Raw genomic sequence first — 6,000 nt, forward strand, 5'->3', positions numbered from 1 at the left:
CTCGTGTTGAGAAAGTCAAGCAAGTCATGGAACTCAAAGAAGAGACAATTATTTATTATCTGAACAACCGTTGTTAAGTACGGTAATGAAAAAAACAACAATACTCAAACGTTAGATTGGGATTCGTATCTAATTTTGATTATCTTGACTTCAATTGGAATTAATTTTATTGATTGATTGAATTCGACCGAATTTGGATCAAATTTTAATTGGATGTAAATTGAATGACTTAATTCTAGTTTAATTCTATTTGCATTAGGACTTGGATATAAATTACAATTGGATCAATCCTGAAAAATGTTTGAGATTGATATTGAGATTGTATTAGTATTGGATCGAATTTGAACGAATTGCAAAAACATTAGGCATGGATTTGGATTGCATTTGACATGGGTGTTTATTTGAATACACTCCTAGAAATAAATAAACCGCACATCCTGATTTAAATTTTAACCCAATGAATGTGATTTGTATGTAGTTTTGTTGCTTATGACCTTTTCAGCGCAAAACAATTATAACGTACACCACTTTTATATCGAGCTTCATATAAAAGTGGCGTACGTTGTAATTATGTTTGCGCTGAAAAGGTCATAAGCAACAGTCATTTTAGGCTGGACGACAAAAAATGAAATCCATCTATTCGCTAGGAATCAAGAAATTGATCCTCAAATATGGCTATTTTGTATGAGAAACAATTAAAATGTTATACTTATTTACTCCACTCTAGAATTGAATTCAGATTCAAATTTACATTTTGGGTTGAATTTTAATTTGATAGATTTTTTATTACTTTTGTTTTGATTTCCAGCTTCAGATTGTTTTGAAATTGCATTGGACTAAGAATACGCTCATATGTATTTTGAATCAAATAAAAATTGAGTGGAATTTGGATAACGCTAAATAAATGTTTACAGAATTTTAATTACTTCTGACTTGGGTTATGATATGGATGAGAGATGGGCGTAAAGATCCGGAACCGTTAAAATGCTCCGGATCTTTGATGTGAACGAATGATTCGTAGCCCACTTTTTAAAAGATCCGGTTCACCAGATCAGCAAATCATCGGACCATTTGTAAGAAAATGACAAAATTAAAAGTTTTTTGTAGTACTTCATAAATGTTATATAAGCTTTTGAGCAAGAGAAAGATGATATTATTGTATGTACGGATCAATAGTGTGAGCTTGACTGAAAACCATTTCACTAATTTGCTTTCTCCTTACATTTTGTTCCAAAGATCCGATCCGTATGGAAGATCCAGATCATAATACTGAATGATCCAGTTCTGATCCGTTTAACAAAGTGATCCATTTTGCCCATCTCTAAGGAAGATGAGAACAATGAGAACTAACTTGAAAAAGTTATATCCTGAATCAGCGGATCGTTCAGTACAATGATCTGGATCTTCCATACGGATCGGATTTTTGGAACAAAATTTAAGGAGAAAGCAAATTAGTGAAATGGTTTTCAGTCAAGCTAACATATAAAACAAAGATGGCATTTTTTCGACAACGCATCACTCAAGAATAGACCGCCTAATTTTAGTTAGGGTAAATGATCCAATAGAGGAGGAACTAAGCACGTTCCAACACTATTCATTTTCCTACAATTAAACGAAATTTTATTGCGCTTACCTTGGATATATATTCGAAAGTGTTCCCCATCTATTTCATTGGAAATATATATCTTTTCGATGAAAAGATCGAACAATTTGCGTGGAATTTTTTAAATTTTAACCAGAAAATTGATCCGGGTCAGCTTGTTTGGTATAAATTTATTTGATATTGTCATAATTTTAACTTGTCATAACTCATAACTATTACGTTACTTATTCAATAAGTCTATCTATTATAATGTCTATTAACTAAAGCAGGTACAACGTGGAATTAAGCCCCTATGAACAATTTCGGTAATTCACACAATCATCAGTTACAGTACAGTATCATCAATATAATTGCTCGAGATACAAACATTCCATTAAAATCATCGAAAATCGTTTGGATTTTATTCGAAACTTGAAGGGAAGCACAGAATAATTTCCATGGTTTTCTTCCTCCCAAGATACTCTATGCAGATTCAGTTCCAATATCAATTTTTGGCTTGCAAATCTAATTCTAATAAAAGTCCAAACCTATATCAGAAATTAATATATAAAAAAATATGCAGTTTTAGAAGAAATAGTGAAACTCTTACTTTTCAAAAACTGTGGCTCCTTTCCAATGATTTCATATACGTATTTTTTTCTAACTTGTCATCATCGATGGCACTGCGCTTCTCCTGTCCAGCTTGATCAAAACTTTACACACAAACCGTTCCGCGCATGGAACGTTCAGCGATGTTGTTGTTTTCCGGAGTTGATCGTACGTCTTCAATGGTCACAAATGCACCACTTATAACCACACCACACTGTGAACTCTTTCGCTGCGAGCCAAGAAGTATCATTCAACCAAGACCACTGACTCGTTGATGTTGTCGTCGTCGATTATACCCCTTGGGTTAGCTATTAACTGAGAGATGTAGCAAGATCACTGCACTGCTCTGGACTGCATTCTCATTTCCGTCAATTTTACTCGCGCAGTCATCGTCAGCACGATCAATGGCATTCCACACAAAAAAAACGGTTGCATAAAGTGATCTGCACTCAAACGTCGAATTCACATGAAAAGGAAACTTCCGAAAAATTGTTCGCTTCGTTGCATACTTCTACTGCCCAAATTAGGGAATTATCTCTTCTGTTTTCGCATCTATTTTGTGGCAGATTATTCGTAATACACTTGATCTTTACCGGCTGGTGGTTTTTCAATGAGCAAAAACTGAATCGCAAGCGCACAAGTTTCCTTTTCCGCCTGCTTAAAATTCACTTGACTACAAGCTGTTGGGCAATTCGCAACCGAGGACCAAATACACGCGAACCAAAAAAATACGCCTTCGAAACGTTTCACTTTTCAGGTGGACACATTACTAAAAAGAAAACCTGAACCCGACACTTTCACGCCATAAAACCGAACTGTTCTTCGATTGCGTAGTAAGTTCAACCGGAGTCACGTTCTGAACTCACTGTATGAAAAACGCACTATGAAAACAGTTCTCAAAAGTTCACAAACAAAGCGAGAACCTTATGATCGTTTTAATTAGCAAACAATGTAAAGAGCTCCTACGACTCAGCAACTGAAGAGCTGGACACGACCCTACAGACGACGAACGGAGACACCTCCTGCGCGTTTCCGTACACAACTTTGAATGAAATCGTATATTTAGTTTCTTCTTTTCTCTGGCCTGCATTCCACAGAAAAGCGCTTTCTGTTTAGCCAGCTCCTGGCGTCGAGTTACCTATAAGAAACTGCGAACCGCTCGCCACAATTGTGTTTGTACAATCGATCCGTCCAGGCGAACGGGCTAACTGAACTGCTGTAGCAAAGCAAGCTCGTCTCGGGGTGTTGATGGTCGGAAACCCCCATACTATAACAACGGAGGTGCCTCCGCACGCAAGGTGGGCGAATGGAAGATACCAGCAACATAAACATTCTCACCTGAGCACACTCTACTCCATCAATGTGGTCGGTGTACACAGCTTGTGTAGCGAAGTCTCCGCAGCCAGCACTACTACTTGTTAGGGTAGGGTACCTACGGTATGGTGAGAGCAAGAGAGAGCTTCGAGGAGCCTTCGTAAACATGAAAGCTCGCGATGAACATGTGCTTTTATTATGCAAGAAGCTTTCGTCCTCAACCGGCCAAAGGGGTGAAGTCTAGCAGTTACACACAGGGCAGGAAAAAATCGCGTCATACCAAGCAGTTGACAAAATGTGCAATATGCATTAAGTAGCGTTTTATTGTGAATTATTCCAATCGAAATGGAGCTGGCTTTCAAACAAACTTAAATGGGTCACTATTGTAATAATTTCTTATGTGCTTCAAAAGAACTGCAACTTTTATAAGCCATCTTTCTACAGAATGCATTGGTCTGCGATGGTGCACTGGCTCATATCTACTATGATAAATCAGAAATTCGACTAGCGCTAACTGATTGAGTAGGCAAATTACAAGATTTTTTAGTCAGAAAATAGCAAGCAAGAATACGAGCATATGGAAACGCATGGTACATTGCTCTAAGCAGTGTTGGTAAAATCACTCATACATCTCAATCAACGAGCGCTCCCGTGCGAACGAAATCGTCTGCGATTTTAAAGGAATGCATCACGCTTGAATTTTTCATGCTAAAACGCATCATTTCACTCATTTGCCAAAAAATCATTTTGGTTCAAAAACACATTTGAAATCAATTTGGGGGCAATTTATTGCTTATACATAAAAGAGTGTCTAATATTTTATGCGACAAACGTTAATTTACTGTTTTTAACGAAGGAGAACAAAAGAAAACCTACGATGATTCAAATGGATGATTCAACTCATCCATGAGTTTTTAGGTGCTGAGTTGGGTGCGTTTCAACTCACGCTTGATTTGAATCATCCATGAGTTTTGAGATTTTGAGTTTTTACCAACACTGGCTCTAAGAGGGATTCCCATACAAGCAGACTGTAAAAAATAAAGTCCGACTTTTTTTTCAAGTTCGTGGTGACGTACTCGTGGTGACTCGAGGTTAGTTCACAATGTTTATGGATGGACGGAACTTAGGATTTGGGATCGGGAAATTTCAGCTTCTCATCCGGGCATTTGGCGTCAGGGACGATGTGGCGAGTCGTCGTGCTCGAGGAATGGTTCACTGGGAGCATCTTCCGGATGGCAAGAGCGATGGAGCTCTACGAAACAAAAAGGCAGAGACTAAACAAAACAAAAAAAAAACTTTGAAGAAAGAAAAAAAAAACAAAATATTAGATTTTGATGTCGGAAGTACAAAGAAAACTATAAATGGCCTGCATATAGACCACATCACGATCTCCCAAACACCTCGAACTTCTCTGAAGGGTTGTTTACCTCGGACCACAAGGGTATCGAATAATTGCTCTCTGGAGGCGGACATTTTCCGAGCAGAACCAAACTACGTGATCGATGCTATCGACAGTACTGAATACTGATTAGAGGTAAGTCTCGACATCACGCCGTAGATTGAGCAGTGCGATGTTACCCAAACAAAGGTAATCTTAAATGATCTTTCGACCAAAATAGGTACGCATCTGCTCTCTTATGTTTGTAAAAAAGTAAGATGCGTGCTTAACAGGTTTCATCGACCGGAGTGCATCAATAGAACTAAGACTATCCGAGAAGATGAAATAATGGTCTACGGGCTGACAGGAAATTATCCCCAAGGCGAAGTTGATTGCTGCCAGCTCAGCAATATAAACCGAACACAGTTCCTAAAGTTTTCGGAAGGTGGTTGAAGTTACATTGAAAACACCAAAGCCAGTGGATCTGTTGATGCAAGAACCAGTGTTGTAAAATGTCATTTGCATTCGTTTGTATAATTTTCCCAGAACTTTTTCCAGAAGGTAGCTATCAATTCATGATGTATGACAAACTTATAGCGCTTAAATGTGCCTACAACTTTGTCTTATAAGACATTGCTGTAAATATGTAATCTGGGGCGTGGGAGGCAAAATGTCATTCAAATGACATTATGTAAATTACACATGACAATTTGGAGAGATTTCACTCTTCAGCCTCTGATGTTATATTTAGAGCAATGTACCCTTGGACAAAAATATAGCCCTACTCAAGCGTTATGAGTACATCTAAAATTATGGAAAAATTTGGTTTCTAAAGAAAGTTATGAACAAATTAGTCAAATGACATGCAGATGACATTTTACAAGCCTGGCAAGAACCATCAGTGAAATATCTGTTCATATTTTTCTGAAAAAAAGAGAGGGAATAGATATTTGTCGAAGATGATCTGGTATTCCTTGAATAGCGTGTTTCATAGACATCATTTCATAGACATCGTATTCAATGGAGGAACTGTCGTTGGTGAAGTGAACTCGAGGTGGATTTTAACACGGAAGACAAAGATCTGAAGAAATGTAGTTGAGATAGACTCTAAGGAATC

The 6,000-nt window shown here is 37.6% G+C and overlaps 1 protein-coding gene across 1 annotated transcript in view; it reads right to left on the reverse strand.

The window, feature by feature from the left end:
* LOC134213167 (uncharacterized) overlaps positions 1 to 3,220 on the reverse strand; it is a 173,479-nt gene extending 170,259 nt beyond the window's left edge. Inside the window, exon 1 of the mRNA XM_062691847.1 lies at positions 2,193 to 3,220. The gene's annotated coding sequence lies outside the window, so the exon portion shown is untranslated. The remainder of the gene's footprint in view (positions 1 to 2,192) is intronic.
* Positions 3,221 to 6,000: the final 2,780 nt, after the last annotated feature.

This window comes from Armigeres subalbatus, chromosome 2, assembly GCF_024139115.2.
Source record: "Armigeres subalbatus isolate Guangzhou_Male chromosome 2, GZ_Asu_2, whole genome shotgun sequence".
In the NCBI taxonomy this organism is placed as follows: domain Eukaryota; kingdom Metazoa; phylum Arthropoda; class Insecta; order Diptera; family Culicidae; genus Armigeres; species Armigeres subalbatus.